At 49.6% G+C, this 17408-nt stretch overlaps 1 protein-coding gene across 1 annotated transcript in view; it reads right to left on the reverse strand.

Moving 5' to 3' along the window:
* The window catches only part of LOC139048065 (phospholipid-transporting ATPase ABCA3-like), a 134194-nt gene extending 131775 nt beyond the window's left edge, over nucleotides 1-2419 (reverse strand). The window contains exons 1-2 of the mRNA XM_070522459.1: nucleotides 2336-2419; nucleotides 1956-2026 (exon numbers count right to left, since the gene is read on the reverse strand). The gene's annotated coding sequence lies outside the window, so the exon portion shown is untranslated. The remainder of the gene's footprint in view (nucleotides 1-1955; nucleotides 2027-2335) is intronic.
* Nucleotides 2420-17408: the final 14989 nt, after the last annotated feature.

Below are 17408 nucleotides of genomic sequence, written 5' to 3' on the forward strand. Positions count from 1 at the left end.
TTAGCACCTTATTCTTAATGTTACGGACATGCAACCGACATTCTTCCTACCGAATCGGTCATTGCGATGGTAGATGAACTGTTATGTCTGTTTGACAAGATTCTTTGTCATGATGTACTACACCTGCGTGATGTCACGATGACCCTGTCTATGAGCTTTGGCGTGCACGAGTGCTTGACTTTAGCCACTGTAGATACGAAAGCGCAGAGGTCGCTGTCGTAAGGCCATACAAATTTCCTGGAACATCGAAACATTCTATCAATCGTCTTTCTACTGAAACTACTACCTAGTGTTACCGCCTTTCTGAGTGACTGTTCTCTGTCGATGATCACTTATTTAATGAAGCACGAATGCCCACAATAGTCCCCAAGTACAGGCATGGTTAAATCATGTGTCTACACGCCATGACTAACTTCGCTTTCTGTATTATGAACATTTTGACGCGTTCAGTAAAGTGTCGCAACCTCCTGCTATCTGCTACAGATGGACTGATTTGCTACTTCTGATCACGTTTTGAATCACGTCTCTAACGTTCTCTGTGGGCCTTCAGGTCAACAAACCAAAAGTATCCACTGCGTGGATTATGCGGTCCGGGGCAGAGCCATGTGCGTGCGTGCGTGTAAATACGGCTTTACGTGTATAGCCTACGGCTTACCTTTTTCACGCGAAAGTACCAAGTGGCCCATTTAGCGGAAAAGCCGGCGCCTGTAGCAGCGAAAAGGCGCCTAAATTTCAAGTGGCTGCGGCACCACGCCACGTGCGCGTCTCAACGGAGCAGAGTGTGCGAAATGGAACACCTGCCGCCGTATTGATGTGCCGCGCGAAGCGGGGGGGGGGGGGGGGGGGGGGGAAGGGGGCATAATCGCAACACCCCATCACCCGCGTGCCTCGATGGACCACATACGGCGACGCGACGCCGTGGAGCGAGACGGGTTGTCGTCGACGAGGCAGTCGCGTGACGCACACGTGCGGGTGCCACCGACTCGCTCTCGGAAGCCGGCGCGCCAACTATCTATCTATCTATCTATCTATCTATCTATCTATCTATCTATCTATCTATCTATCTATCTATCTATCTATCTATCTATCTATCTATCTATCTATCTATCTATCTATCTATCTATCTATCTATCTATCTATCACTTCCTCTGGACTCCATTGGACATCAATGCTTTCGCATTCACAACTCATAAGAAGTGCTTAGGTGTTCTCGGAATTTTCTATTAAGCCATCTAATCCAAATACTACAGGGAAATTTGCCATTGCAATCGGTTTGCACTTGTGGGAGGCATGCATTGTACAAAGACTTTCCTGCGGTTTGACAGGGCCTATTCCAGTTTTTTTTTTATTCATCCTCGCGCTTCACAACTGACGCTTGATGCGCATTTGCCCTCTCGCCATTGACCATCGTCCTGAGCTCTTGGCATCGATGTCGCGTGTGCGCCGTGCACTTGGACGCGCATTACGTTTCGCTGCAAAAGCGAGGGAGCCAAGTACATGCAACTGGGCTCAATCGGCTCTGCCCGTGATGGGCCAGCGTTCATACTTCGGCTGCCGATGTGTATGTTGTGCGCATACGCGTTACGGTCTCTCCTCAGTAGCTGTGTGCGTACCGCACCGTGTTGGACAGTGAATGTCAAGGTATAAACTCACAGAATCACGCCTTTGGGCAACAACAAATGCCGACGCATTCCTTTCGGTGTGGCCCATGTAACATCAAGTTGCAAAGTGTTCAAAGTCCCTGCACGCTCCCTATAACGTCAGCGTCCTGAGACGCCTCTACAGCGCTACGATAAACCTTGCTATCGCTTTTAATGTATCGCTTCCGGGTGAAGAAAAAAATTCAGCGCACGTTTTTTTTAGTACCGGTGTTACTGCGCAGAGACAACGCCTGCAATGTAACACAGATTATACATGTGATATTGCTTGAATATAGTTAGTATTGCGAAGCATACCTTGCACCTTTTGCGCCCACTCTGCGCCCACTCTGCGCCTGTGGTATGCTGTGCGTCGTGTGGGATGACTTCTGCGAAATCAAAATAGTACCTGCGGTGGTGAGGTTTGAAGGGACATTCCAAGCGCAACGGTCAGACGCACTTGCCAAGCTATCATGGTCATGCAATTTGTGCCACGAGTTTCCGACAAATAGCTTTCCTTAAACTCAGTCTTCCGCAGTATGCGCTCGCTTTTGAAACCACGCTGATGTTGAGGTTCGCCTGGAACCGGCACTGCAGCTTAATGGTCCGCGTGTTGATTGCCAACGCAAGACTCCGTCAACTATAAAGTGCTAGGCATGAAGGGATGATATAGGTATAATGAGCGGGCACTCACCCACAGCGAACCTTGTCGTAAGGAAAAACTCAGCTCTTCGAAATGATCGGTTGATGCCGTTGCACTCTCGAGCTCGGGAACAGCGCGTGTGCGCACGAAGCTACTTATTCTTCTTCTTCTTCAGCGTGCGACAACACGCTGCGCACGCACGCTCTTTTCCGTTCTTTCTTCCTTTAACGCGCGATCGTAAACCGCCAGCTCCTGAAATCGGTGGTTCCTCTCTGAAGCCGCGAGGCATGTGAACGAGTAAGGCGCCTACCGCTCCATGCTGGCTGCGTCTTCTCTGCCAATTTCTCCTGCGCATTTAGTTAGCACTGTGGGCAACCACAACGCAGAAGCCTCAGGATAAAAATCGTTGAGTGTCCTTCATACTATTTTAAGTAACACTTTTAACACAAAGTCTGAGAGGCATACGCCTGAAATTACGCTGCTGTAATGTTTGCTATTAATGGATAAGGAAGAAATTTATGAAAACAATACCCGTTTACTTTTAAAGAATACGTTAAGCAAGCGTTGCGTATTTACGGACCTATATTGCACTCGTATGAACACACTGTTGGGCTAACAGGTAAAATAAAGACTTTGGAGGGCAAGTAAGAAACGATAGGTCTAGAGTTCGGCGTCCTAAGTCTGTATTTTCCTGTTAGCGCAACAGTGCATAACATAGATCTCAACCAACTCACCCAGCAACAAGTTCTGCTCATATTGCACTCTGTTATGGCGGGTGCTCCCCCTTACCACCGTGGCTTACCCGTACGCGGAAGCCAACCGGTACTTCGAGCGCCCACCTCTTAAGGCAACGCATACGTAACCCAGTGCAGCGTCTGACACCGCCTCTGATTGCCGACGCTGCAACCAGAAGCGCAGCGTCTCAACGGCAGTGTCTGCAAACGCTAGCTGTGCCGAGTGAAGAATGCAAGCACGGATAACACGACAGATGGATGGATGGGTTCTGTTGGCGTCCTCTTTGGTACACGGTGGTCGGTTGCGTCCCCAAGCTCTTGTTATTATATAGCCTAATGTCATACGTATGTTAAAAAAGGAAGAAAAGACAAAGACAACACCCATCACCAAACTTTCTGAGCCCTTATTGGGATCCTTGTTTTTCGTTTCCCTACTTTCCTTCTACCGATCTTCCAATAACCAATCTCTATTGCGGACATGTTTACTTTCCCCCTGCTCTCGCTGAACCGAAAGGCTTCAATGAGCCCAGAGGTGCCTAAATTTAATCTGGGCAGCTATCTTTACCTTCCAAAAAACTGGCTGTGGCTTAGCTAAGGTTAAGCCCAGGATGCGAAGCATACTAGCCTTCATTTTAACGCGACAGCGTTAAGGAGTGAGTGAGTGAGTGTCAACTTTATTATTAGAAGGGGTAAGGGATAAGGGAGGCTAGGCTACGTAGGCTTCCAGGTTGTGCTTCACGATGGAGTCTTCAGCTCGTGCCAGGACCCGTGTTTGGATGTCTCGGTCGGTGCTGGAGAGAAGAGCCTCCCATTGTTCGTCGGTGGGGGGTGGCGAGACGAGGTCGGCGGGCGGGGGATCTTCCGGGCAGCCCCAGAGGATGTGGTTCAAGGAGGCAACGTCGCCGCACAGGCGGCAGCGTGGATCAATGACACCAGGGTGGATGTGCGAATACACTAGGGGGCACGGAAAGGTGCGGGTCTGGAGGTGACGCCAGGCGATCTCGGACCGCTTGGGAAGACTGCCATGTGGAGGTGGGTAGGCGTACCGTTCGAGGCGATAGTGCTGGGTAATGTCGTGGTAGGTGACCAGGGGCTCCGGCACCGGGGCGTCCAACGCGGAGAGGCCCACCGCTCGGTTGACGAATCCTCGAGCGTGTTGGTGAGCCGACTCGTTGCCGGGGTGACCCGAGTGGGCGGGGACCCAGACCAGTTCAATGTGACACAGTTCGTCCTCCAGTAGAAGTGGGCGAAGGAGCCGTAAGGTGGAAGGTGAGACGAGACCTCGGGCGAAATTGGAGATGGCGTGCTTGGAGTCGGAGAGTATGACGCTGGCGTTGGTCGAGGTGGCGGCTAAAGCGATGGCTGCCTCCTCAGCCTCGACGACGTAGGGCGTTCGAACGGTGGCGGCCGTGATTGTCGGCCCCGAGGGTGCCGAGGGTACCGAGGAGGGCGAGACGGAGACGACTGCGAAGGCGTCCCCGGGCGAGGCGTATCTAGCCGCATCCACGTAGGCGATGGCCGGGTGGTTGGTGTACTTGGCGTGAAGCATGGCCGCACGGGCTTGGCGACGGGCGTCGTGGTGTCCCGGGAGCATATTCTTGGGTAGCGGCTTGATAGAAAAGGCTGCCCGAAGAGCATGCGGTAGTGAGACCAGGTCTGGCGGGTGAGAAGAGGTGTCATGACCGATGGAAGAGAGGATGTAGCGACCGGTCGGCGAACGATAAAGGCGTTGCACCTGAGCGGTGCGGTGAGCTTCGATCATTTCGTCGAGCGTGTTGTGGACTCCCAGGCGGAGGAGACGCGCCGTGGACGCGTTGGGGGGAAGGCCGAGAGCAGTCTTGTATGCAGCGTTAAGGAGCTCGTGTCGCAGAAAAGCCGGTGTCGTCGGCGTCGGCTCAGGCGTGCGGCGCTTGCTCAGGCGCACATTTCGTTGTCGCGCCGAACGCTGCGTTGCTCGACGCTCACCGCGTCCGATGCGGGGCGCGTAGTCGCTGCGCCGTAGCAAAGCCACCTAGAAACAGTCTCTGTAGCAGGCCGCAACCTTCGCTTCTCATTCCAACGAGCAGCTCTGTCTCCAGGAGGCATCTCACCTCGTGAGTGTCTAGCAGAGGCAAGCGCAGCTGCTTATATACCGCCGCGACGCCGCGAGCGACGGCGCAAGTTGGAGCCCCGTTTCTCCTCTGTCGTGACGTCACGGTGTCACGTGGTCAGCCTTGAAGGCGACGCCGCGAGCGACGGCGCGAGTTGGAGCCCCGTTTCTCCTCTGTCGTGATGTCACGGTGTCACGTGGTATTGAAGGCGACACCGCCGCGCCTGAGGAGCTGGGTTGAGCTCTAGTAATATGCTTCGCATAATAAAACATCCTCCATCGTTTCCCTAGCTTTACCGCCGCAAGCACATGCTTCTACTTTGTTGTATCTCGCTTTATCAGTGCGTGTTCAAAGACATCCTGATTTAGCTTCGAAAAGTAATGAGCTTCCCTTTGAGTTATAATAAATTGTACCTTTCCTGTATAACTATTCCAATATGTTTTTATTCCAATCTCCTGATGTCAAATTTACGTAAGCGCTGACCCAAGCATCGCACGGTGACTCGCGGCGTTGCCTGAACAGCCCAATCAAACGCTCCCCTCGCTTATAGGAGGTCACTTTTGTTTGCTTTCCCAACGAACAACATTGCCTACATTGAGTGGTTTTTCTTATCCCATTGACTGACAAGAGGCCAGGAGCACGCTCAAGTGGAGTGGGCTTCGATGAGGCCGAGCCAGCGCACTGAAAATAGATAACCGGATGAAGAGGGTGGTGCCAGCTTCTGCGATTCGTCCGCTTTCCATTACTTAGCTTGCGGTGGCTGGTCCAAAATCGCGGCGGCATGCAACGGATAGCGAAAAATGCCGCTGAATCATCTCCTCAGCAAGGAAGAGTTGGCAGAGCGATGTCATATACGTGCCGAAAGTGCTCGATCACGTTATACTGCCGCGCTTAAAGGTTTATTATACGAAAATAAACCCATGCTCTCCGGCAGGTGCGAGTAGCCAGTGTCTGAGCGATCGGGGGCAGCCATATTCTACTCCTTTCGGAGTGGCGCAGGCTGCGGCTATTCAGAAAAAGAAATCCAGTTTTGTTCGGCATAATAATTTATCTTTATCGCGTACACGTCACTTTGAAGTTGACGCGGTTTTGTGACGTCTAGTGACAGACAGGGGATATGGGTGCAGCCTGAAAACTTTTGAACAATAGCAGAGGGTTAATGGCGAAACGGCGTTGAATCAGAAACAATTATATTTCTTTTGTTCAGCCTAATCATACATAATCAGTGTGTACACGTCATGTCAGATTAGGAGCTAGCACGGTTATCGTGACGTCACATGACAGACAGGCGAAGGGGGAGTGTCGAAAAAAAGTTTTTGACCAATCGCGAAGGGCTGATTGCAGAATTGGAATAGAAAAGTTTGGACTAGCTTTACGGTATAGCGCCCCTAATTTCGTTTTTTCCTCCTAATTATTTACTCACGGCAGGTTTCTTTTCCATTGCCGCCACCCATGAGATTATTTCAGCCTCTCTGACTTTCCGGTTGACGCTATTTGTTACCACATTTCTGATCAGAACGGCGGCTGGTAGCTTCAAAGTTCTTTTCCTTCACTGTGAATAGATGTTTTTCAGGTAGAAATACCTGAACACTCCCACAGCCTATTTACTTTCTGCCACATTCCTCAGTCGTTTTTAATAATACATTTTACTGCGAGCTTCCCTCACTTCGGAAGCTGTACAGCCCATGTCACCCTGCACAGCTTCATTTGTGGTCTTTCCTTGAGCAGCCAATGCGAGGCGTCCCACTGATCTTTGGTCGCCATGGAGTCCTGATTGTACCCCTGACTAATGATCTACTAAAGAAGCTAATGACCGCATTTCCAAACGTGTGTCCTGGAAGCATTACACCTTTCCTCATACCTTTCCACATACCAGATACGTTACAGCTTTACACTTACCAAATGTAAGTACTGGAACAACTTTCATCCACCTATTGTGTCCCCATTGCACTCTGTGTTTTATATTATGGTCACATTTCTCTTCCCTTTTGCTGTTATTGCTTATTCCTCTCTTTCCATATATCTATTGCCTTCGTTTATGCATATACCATGTTACTTATATTCTCCTACCAGAGGTATTTCCTGGCCCTGTATTAACACTGTCTATTCACCGTTTTCATTGAATACCATGACACCTGATATTTAATTGCTAAGTTTCAGGCCTCACCTTCCCGTCCACAATACTAGTCAGAGCTTGCATATGAATTTGCATAGCTACTACACAATGTCATCCGCATAAAACAAATCTGGAAGCTGCTGCTCTACTACTGTACCCGCCTGTTTATCTGAGAAATCAAACGCTATATTACTTCCCTCTAGCGCCCTTCCAATCCTTAGCATGCACATCATAAAAAGCAGTAGGAATAAAGGGCACCACTGCCTCAGTCCTTTGTTGATATCAACTTTCATCTCGCTCCTCATCCTTTCCCATTACACACAAAAGGTATTTTCTAAGTAACTCTCCACCCGCCGTGGTTGCTCAGTGGCTATGGTGTTGGGCTGCTGAGCACGAGGTCGCGGGATCGAATCCCGGCCATGGCGGCCGCATTTCGATGGGGGCGAAATGCGAAAACACCCGTGTGCTTAGATTTAGGTGCACGTTAAAGAACCCCAGGTGGTCAAAATTTCCGGAGTCCTCCACTACGGCGTGCCTCATAATCAGAAAGTGGTTTTGGCACGTAAAACCCCAAATATTATTAAGTAACTCTCTCTCAAGCGCTGTATGCAATCGTCGCCTAAGCCTTTCGCTTCCAGAATATCCTACTAAATGTTTCGGTCTACGTTATCATATGCCCCTGTGAAGTCTAAAAAAGCCACATATTACGGTGTACTTCCAACTCTGGATATTTCAGTACACTGAGTAAGGACAAATAAGTTATCATGCAAACGCCTGCCTATTCCGCAGCCATCCTGAAGTTCTCCTAAAATGCCATTATTCTCTGCCCATGCTTGCAGTTTAAAGTTGATTGCCTGCATTGCTAACCTGTATATTACCGATGTCAGCGTCTATACGAGTGAATTCTATACTTCTCCCCCTTACCTTTAGAAATTAAATTCTAAATTGTCACCAACTGTCTCGTATTGATCTATACTTTCAGTGGTGTAAAGGTTATAAACAGGGATAAGGGGTCTCAGAAAGGCTGACCAACGTTTCGATAGGCGGACCTATCTTCGTCAAAGGCTGTCTCGTCATCCTCGGCATGTTAGTTTTAAAGGGTTAGTGCGGTGACGTCACGTGCGGTTGTTGTCGGTGGCGGCTGATTATAAAGGGAGAGACTTCAGAAGTAACGAGCACTGTCGTCCGACGTCTGTGAGCGTGGTTCCCAAGACGACGGGAAAAGAACGAGACAGTGGGAAGGCGGGGAGAAAAGGAAAGAAAGGAGAAAAAGAGGGGTGGGGGGTACACCAAGAGGAAAAAAAGAAAGAACAAGAAAAGAAAAAGAGCGGCATGGGAGGGTGTTGAGGAAGCGAGAGGTTGGGGAGCGTTCAGGGGTGTCGTTGGTGGCATGTTTTGTGGCTTTCCGGTCAGACGGTCAGTGCGCGAGTATCAAAAAGACCCAAAAAGACATCAATCGAAAGAGTGACTTTAGTAGCGTAGCAGCAATGCGTCGAGTAATTTTGAAGGAGTTAAGATGGTGTGCACACCATTTGCACACCAGACAAGGAGTCTGGTGTGCAATGCATGGGGTTACTGGAAGGCAGCGGCATGGTCTTTCAAGGGACGTTAGCCCCAGTAGGTAAACGCACGGGTCGGTACGGCGGTATACAGAAACGACGATACCCTGCGTGGCTGAGGCGCCGAAAAAGGTATACTGGCGTCGGGACTTTGGAAGGTGTTGGTGAAGGCGTTTAAAAAATATATGTTATAAAAAACAGGCTAAAGAACAAAAAGAGGAGGGCCGAACTGAAACCGGATTCGGTCCCCGCCCCCCTTTTCACTTCTAGTATGTCCCTGTTCCACCAGCTTTTCAGTTTCCTTTTTCTTTCCAACGAGGATGTCGCTTCTCTTTCTGTATTCCTGTCATAATTACACCTAGAAGCTCACTATATTCCCCGCTATTTGCTTGGTCATATGCCAAGTTCCTCCTTGACGGTTGTGAATATTGTGACCATATTTTTTATTTCTTCAACGTTCAATTCTGGACTGGTCATTCTTCGCTGTTTGCTCTCTTTCCCAACTATATATCCATTTTTCAAAACGATGCGTTTACGGTCACTCCGGCTGCTATACCCTTCCTCGTCAAGGACCATTTCTCTCTACTTATCATGAATTCCTTCTCTCATCAGACAGTAATCAATGGTCGATTGCTGGTTTTCCATTTCCCACGCTGTTTGCCCTTGACACTAAGGCCCTGTATTCCGCCTTACCCACCCTACCTTACAACCGTGCCCCCATGCGGTATTCAACGGTACTACCCTGCCAGCGGTACCACCATGCTGTCCCGCGGTGCGGTTTTTATGTGCATGTGTAACTGGACGGCTAGTGAAGTCGGTGGCGCCTGTCTGAAGCCGCGAAGCAAGTGAACTAGGAAGGCTCCTGAAGATGAACAGAATCGTTCGCCGGGCAAAGTAATTCCTCTGAGAGGTATGTATAGAAACGTTGAGCGAAGTGGGGACGGAGAAAGAAGGCGCAGCGTCGCGGAGGAGGAAGGTAGGCGGAGGCGTGCTGCGTTGACCTCCTATGGTAGTTGCTACAGGTTTTCTTTGTGATGCGTGCGTACCGAGTTCGTCTTGTGATAGCATCATCCTCGCGCGCCGTACGCTGTGTGAAAACGTGCGACGGTGCGCTGAGAATGACGGCTCAATGGTGCGTGCGCAAGGAGAGGAATCGCGCCGTATTTCGTCGCAAGCGTGACACCTGAGGAGGGGAGGGTAGGCTGCATTGTACTTCAGTAGCGCGCGGTCGCGCGGGGTTTATCTTTAAAGCGATCTGCTTTGGCGACATAGTATAGGTGGGCTGACGGCTAGTAGCTTTGCGTTGGTTGTGTGCTCGCCGCTCACTTTGCGATGAAGTAACGACAGCATTAAGGTCACTTCGCTCGCTGCTGCTGCCGCGATTCCTTACGCCAACATTTTGACAGCGAGTGTCGACGGTCATCGAGTGTGAAGTGTTCATGTTTGCTTGTGCGCGCTGGCACCATGCTAGGTAATTCAGAAAGTAAGCGAATGCTTATCACCAGGCGTTATTCTCCGGCGGCTGCTGCGTATGGTGCAGCCACGACAGTCCTGTGTGAAATACGATCTACGATGAGGACAATGAAGACGTCTAGGCGCACCAAGGACCGATAGTGTCGTGTGCGCTATAGCACCAATATTCTTGCGCGTCACCTGCTTTCATGAAGTGAAACGTCACTGTAAATGCTTTTCATTATATGCTGGCACAATACGTGTCACATATTCAGCAAATGCATAGACCAACATTGATGGTGCCGTGGCAGATAGAATAGCTAGTCGTGACATCACGATTGACAAAAGTTAAAATGAAAGGAAAAAAATTGGAGGACGCTTAAGCTTCGCCTTCAAGAGTGGAACGCGATAGCGTTATCGGGATCTATCCGCACAGCCCACTCATTCGCTGATCGTGCTCTTGAGTCACACAAAGACGAAACGTGCGCCTGAGCAAGCGGAACAAACCTAAGAGCTCGGTGTCTAGGAGGGAGAAACGATCTACGCGAGCCAAACGTAGTGATCGGCACGCACAGCTGGGCCGCGGCGCGCCATGAAGGCGGACGCGATCATGGGGCTGACGCCTCGATGGGACCGTCCTCTATCTCGCTTGACAGCACCACGCAGACGCATGTCTTCTCGCCAGCAGCACGGCACACATCGCAGGGGATGATTTCCCACCAGACGCGCTACGGCGCAGCGACACGTCAGAGGTGCCCCGCATCGGACGCTGCACCTACGAATCGCGGTGTGAGCGGAAAGAGGAGCCGCGTCGCCTAAACACGAGGGTTCGGGTGACGCACGCTGGATGTTGAAATGGGACAGAGCGAGAAAACTTGTTAAACGCAAGGGTATTGGGGGCATCCTCGCACCGGTCCCCGCATGGCCCCAAAGCGCTCAAACGAGACGAAGGGGAGAAGCAGGCGAGGGGCGCGGCATCTGTCGGGGCAGCGCCGTACATTGCTAGGAGGGGGTCTTCTGTGTTTGCCGCAAGATGGCTCTACGTGTGCGCCAAGCGCAGGAGAAATGTAGCGAAAACGTACTTCGCTACTCGTTTAACTGCGACTTCTGGAATTTACATGCTCATATTTACCGATATACACCCCCAGTATAACCTTCTACGGCAAGTTTCTAAGACAACACCGCATTCGCTAGAGGCGCTTTTGTCCCGCTTCGAAGCATCGAACTCATGGCTGAGTGGTAGCGTCTCCATCTCACACTCCCGACACTCTGGTTTGATTCCCACCCAGCCCATCTTGCAAGTTGTTTTTATTTATGAATTGTTTTCCGCCATTTTTTGCTCACGGCCAACGCCGCCACGCGGACGACACCGGCTTTTCTACGACACGAGCTCCTTAACGCTGTCGCGTTAGAATTGCCGTCCACCTCACTGTAGCATGCATCTACAGAGGAAGCCAATACGAGTTTCTCAGAAAGAAAGCTTGACATTTCACCTGAAAGTCATATTTCAATAGACAAGCTGGATATTATGCGTCCATGTTTTCAGCGGTGCATCGTACATATGTTATTTGTTAAGATTTTCAGTGGTGATCCAAAGTGTCGTGTTGAACTCAGTGTTTCTGATGCGTCGCTTTCTTTCAGTGCAACTGCGAAACAAAATGCACCAAGTGTCTCGACGCACTGACTTGCCCGCGAGAAAGAGTGCTCTACGCCCTTTGTCGAAGCATGCGTCAGTGGCGTTCGGCGTTGCAGGCTACATGCGTACGAAAATGTGCCTCAAATTGGGCAAGAAAACTTCGCTCTAAAGAAGCTTAACTCACTTTAATTGAATTTTATTTCTCGTTCATTCAGACGAGGGTACACTGAGACTAAGGGCATAAAGGCTGACAAAGGTCTCAGACCCCGCGAACTACAGGTTTGACAGCAGATCACACACATATGCACAACTTTGCGCGTTACAACAGCCTTGGTTACTGTAAATTTTCATGGTAGCAATATCCATGGTCATTAGATTCTTCAAACTTATAGTACAATGTACAGCGACGGGTAAGTACAACTAAGCATTTCAGATTGTAATGGTATGCTAAAATAGTACAATTATACGCGAAATAAACATCAGCGAATTCATAGAGTAATATAGAGCAGCAACATCTGCAAAAAAGAAAAAAAAACCTAATTGTGTGCCAAAAATAATAAAAGATTAATAAATGGCAACAGGACGTGGATGAAAACATAATTTGTCCTTGCAATTGGTCCTTGCTTTTGGTGCGTGTCGTGTACTGTGTCCTGGAGACGTTAAGTTCACTACCTATAGCTTTTCTCCAAACCACTAGGCTGGACGCATGGCTTTAGAGAGGCCACAACTCTGTCAATTTGTATATACGCATCTCTTGCTTATACCACCATCATTCATCAGCCCTTTCCCTCCCTATCCCTCTTCCCCAGTGTAGTGTAGCAGGCCAGAGCAAGTTATAGCTCAGGCCGACCTCTCTGCCTTTCTGTAAATAAATTTCTCTCTCTCTCTCTTTGTGCGCTTGGGTTTCTCTTTCAGATTTCTAGAAGAATTTGCATATAATATATCCTGTCCGCACGCAGCATATCATACTCTTGAAATAGTGGACCAGTTCTTAGTGTGGAAAAGTAGTCAAAGTAATTTACATATAAGTCAGATAACGAAGTTGTATATTTATTTGCACACTGCTGTAATTCTGTTATGTTATCGGCTGTAAAGAACACATTTGTATCAGCTGCATACATTTCCAACGTTTAGGAACCTGGTATATATGTAATATCATTAACATAAATTACAAATAGTAACGGTCCTAACTTTGAAACTTGTGCGACACCTTGATGTAGGGTAAGCATATGAGATGCAGTAGTTCCCAGCTGCACGAACTGTTTTCTATTAAATATATGACTTTTTATCAAATCATTTCCAACGTCTCGTACTCCGTATCTTTGCAATTTTTCAGTTAAGATATAGTGGTCAATCGAATCAAACGCCTTTCCCAGCTAGGTCCAAGAACAGGCAAAGCATTAACTTTTTCTGTTTGATGTTATCAATTATTCGAACTTTGATATCCTGCAAACCTTGCTCGGTTGACTTATTTTTTTGAAAACCGTATTGGCATTGCGCAATAACATTTTGTTTCGCAAAAAATTTTGATGATTTGGGATTTTTATGGCGCAGCAGCCGTGCAGACTATTTTGAAAATCTTGCATGCTACACACCTGTAACACGTCAACGCGAAAGTCTGCTGCACGCGTGGTAGTGCATTACGTTATACAATCGCGGGGGTCAGACTTCTTGCAAGACATAACCAGGAGCAGTGCGGTGAAGTAAACCTGTGGCCCTGTAGGTCGACCTCCTTGACGACGCATGCGAGCACCTAATGCACTATTTAAAGGCTCTTTCGTTCTTTCTTTCGTTCTATATTTCCTGCCCTCTTTCTTCCTTTCTTTCCTTCTTTCTTTGTTATTTTCTTTGTTCTTTCTTTCGTGCCTTGGTTCCTCCTTTCTATCTTTCCTCCATTCCTTGGTTCATAGTCACCCATTTGCATCTTCGCTTGATAACGGGAGTATGTGCCATTCCTAATGATGATATTTTTTGTCTTACTGGACTAGACGCTGTTTCTTTTTTTGCGGGTATGAGCGGACGACGTTTGCGAACGCACATATGCGAGCGCGTCAGCTCCCGTTTCTCCAAACCTTTTGGACCAGATTTCTTGCCTCACCCCACAGGAACTGTGCATCAATCGACGCAGTTTACTCCAAGGAACAGGCGGCTAGCGAAATCTTACCGGTGGGTGGATTTTTCGGACTTTTCCGAGACTTTTCCACCGCACGCCACGTTGGCGCGCAGCTACGCCTCACGAGCCAACCGTTGGGCAGGCGTCGAGCCTAGGCCCAACGCATCGTCGAGCTAGAAAATGGCCTCCAACCCCAATACCTCGGTTGTAGAAGGCATGGAAATCAATCCGGAGGAAGCGGAGTGCTCAGGCTGGATCGAAGTCGTCAGCAAGAAGAAGAAACTTGCCGAGCGGTGTGATCGTAACGCGCCCACGTCAGCGAAGGGAAGCGGTAATGGCGGCGCCCGCACTGCCGCACCACAGAAGGTGCTGAGACGAGTTGTGGAAGCTTCCAGAATCGCGAACCTTAAGACCATTATAAGGCCTCGTAGAGGGCTGGATGTTAAGAAGACGGACCTTATTATTTTCAAGCGTGCGCTCGCCACGGCGGCTTCCCTAACAGCGGAGCAGGTGTTCGACGACACATTGTGCACGAACCCCTTCCAGAACATTCTCGTGGTTGCCTCGCCGTTTGAGGCGAACGCGCGCGCCTACGCCAAGGTTCAGCAGATTTGCATGGCAAGTGTCGTCATAGAAGAGGCGGCCTACGAGGCTGCGTCGGACGACACGTGTAAAGGAGTGATCCGCGGAATCACCGTGGACATCAGTGACGCAGAACTGACGGATATGATCGTCAACCGGAGAAACCCCGGCGCTCTGGGGGTTCGAAGAATCAAGAAGACAACAGTGATCGTGTTGTTCGACGGACACAAGGTTCACCTAAACGTCGTATGTGATGGTGTTCGCTGTCGTGACACGGCATACGAGCGTGACGCCTATGCGTGTCGGAAGGAACAGTCGACGAGCCACGGTCCGGGTGACGAAAGGGAAAAGTCCCCCGTTTATTGTGCTGGCCGATAATATACATTCTGGGGACGTCACGTGTCACAAGTAGCTTGGCAATCGCAGTGGTCGTCCAGCTATCTGTCGTGACGTTGCATGCCGCACACAGGCGGGCGATAACAGCACATCCCTCTTTCTCAAGCACAAGAACATTCGCACATACATGGTAGAGAATATGTTATACCAGAAAAAAACAAAACAGCAAACCACTCAAAGTCAAGTCGTATGGATTTCTTCACCACAAAACAACATTCGAAAATACAAGACAGAACATATTTTGTACTAGAAAAACACTGAACACTAAACACCAGAGCACTACTCATCAAAGCCCAGTCGGATGGGTTTCTTCACCAGTCTACCAAACCGTGTTACAATTGGAGTGGGGTCACCACTGGCCACCGCGCGAGTTGGAGGCCCCGCTGAATCTGTTGCAGTCGCGCCATCTGAGCTATGAGCCAATTGTGTTGCGCTCGGCCGCTCCGTGGTTTCTGGAAATTCGTAAGTTTCCATGTGCGCCCTTTCTTTTGGGAGACTGTTAAGCATTCTCCTGTTTCTGCGGAGGCAAACGCCGTTGTCTGTTCGCACTACATATGACCGCGGTGGTTTCGGTGCTCGTGCGAGGACTGTGGCCTTGGATTGCATGTCTGTCACCCAGACCAAGTCACCTGCTTCTAGCTTGGGAAGCCGTCTGGCCCGATGGCGTCGGTTGTAGTAGCGGCATTGCCGCCGTCTCACCGTCTGGTCTCTGGCCACGACTTTCGGGCTGCTTTTTCCCGGATTTCGATGACGTGGTAGCATTGGGACTCTTGTCCTCAATCGCCTACCCATAAGTATTTCCGCAGGACTGACCCCAAGAATGCCGGGCGTCGCCCTGTAAGCCAACAATGCCAGATAAGGGTCTTTAGACTTTAGAAGGAGGTACTTAACCGTCTGAACCATTCGCTCTACTTCCCCGTTGCCCTGCGGGTGCCTCGGACTCACGGTGACATGGCGAAACCCGTAGGACATAGCGAACTGTTCAAACTCAGTTGCCACGAACTGAGGACCGTTGTCGGTCACCACGCACTCAGGGATTCCATGCCTAGAAAAAATACTTTTCAATCTATCAATGACCGTTCCAGACTTTGTGGAAGGAAGAATGGCTACCTCAGGGTAACGTGAAAGATAATCCACGGCGACAAGATATGCCTGGCCGTTGATTACGCACAGATCTACTCCCACTCTCTCCCTAGGAAACGATGGTGTTGCGGTTGCTATCATGGGCTCGGCTAGTTGCTGGGCATGTCGTGCGCAAATAGTGCACTGATTCACGAACTGTGCCAGATCGGTGCTCAATCCTGGCCACCAGACAGAACCTTTAGCAATATTACGACAACGCACGATACCCTGGTGCCCATCATGTAGTCTACACAGCACTTCCGTTCTTAGAGACTGTGGGATTACAAGCCTTGCTCCTTTCAACAAGAGACCATCAATTATGCTAAGGCATGCTCTATCTTGCCAGTAAGGCATGAGGAAAGAAGGAACATTCGGTTTCCTTGGCCAATTGGTTTTACACAGTTTGCGCAGGTGTTTGCAAACGGGATCATTAATTTGACATTCGCTCACTCTGGATAAAAAAATTGTCCCCCGTTTCCAAGCCAAGCAAACACGCCTTAGAGTATGCTGTGATATCTGACACACTCAAGCCTTTTTCAGAATCGCTGCCTGCTACAGGGGATCGCGAGAGGGTGTCGGCTGTGACTAGCGATTTGCCGGGAACGTACTGGACCGTGAAAAGATAGCGCATAAGGCGTAGCCGGAAGCGTTGAATTCGAGGGGGCATATCATCAATGGCCATCTGGCCCAGTAAAGACACTAAAGGCTTGTGATCAGTTTCGAAGGTAACGTTTAGGCCACGGATGTACTCGTCAAATCTTTCGGCTGCCCACGTCAGCGCTAGCGCTTCTTTTTCTATCTGGGAGTATCGCCGTTCTGTGTTCGTGAGAGAACGAGACGCGAAAGCTATTGGTCTACGGTGACCGTTTTTCTGTGTTTGAAAAGGAACAGCTCCCAGTCCGAAAGAGGATGCGTCCGCTGAAAGGATGGTAGGAAGCGTTGCATCGTACATGGCCATACACTGCGCAGAACAAATGAGCTCTTTTAGCTCGTTCAGCGCTTTTGCTTGGTCACACCCCCAGACCCATTCGCTGTCTTTGTGCAAAAGAGCACGCATCGGAGCGGTAGTTTGCGCCAGGTGAGGCAAAAAGCGACCTAGGTGATTGGCCATGCCGAGCAAGCTTCTCAGTTCGGCGACATTTTTCGGTGCGTTTAGATTCTTAATAGCGCTGACCTTCGCTGGATCAGGCTCAATTCCGTTCTCATTCAGAATATGGCCCAAAAATCTCAGTTTATTAACGCCAAACAGGCACTTATCTTTGTTCAGAGTCACGTTTGCGCTAGCTAGGCGTGACAGAACATCAGCTAAACGTTCGTCATGCTGGGCT

This window comes from Dermacentor albipictus, chromosome 7 (assembly GCF_038994185.2).
Source record: "Dermacentor albipictus isolate Rhodes 1998 colony chromosome 7, USDA_Dalb.pri_finalv2, whole genome shotgun sequence".
Taxonomy (NCBI): Eukaryota; Metazoa; Arthropoda; class Arachnida; order Ixodida; family Ixodidae; genus Dermacentor; species Dermacentor albipictus.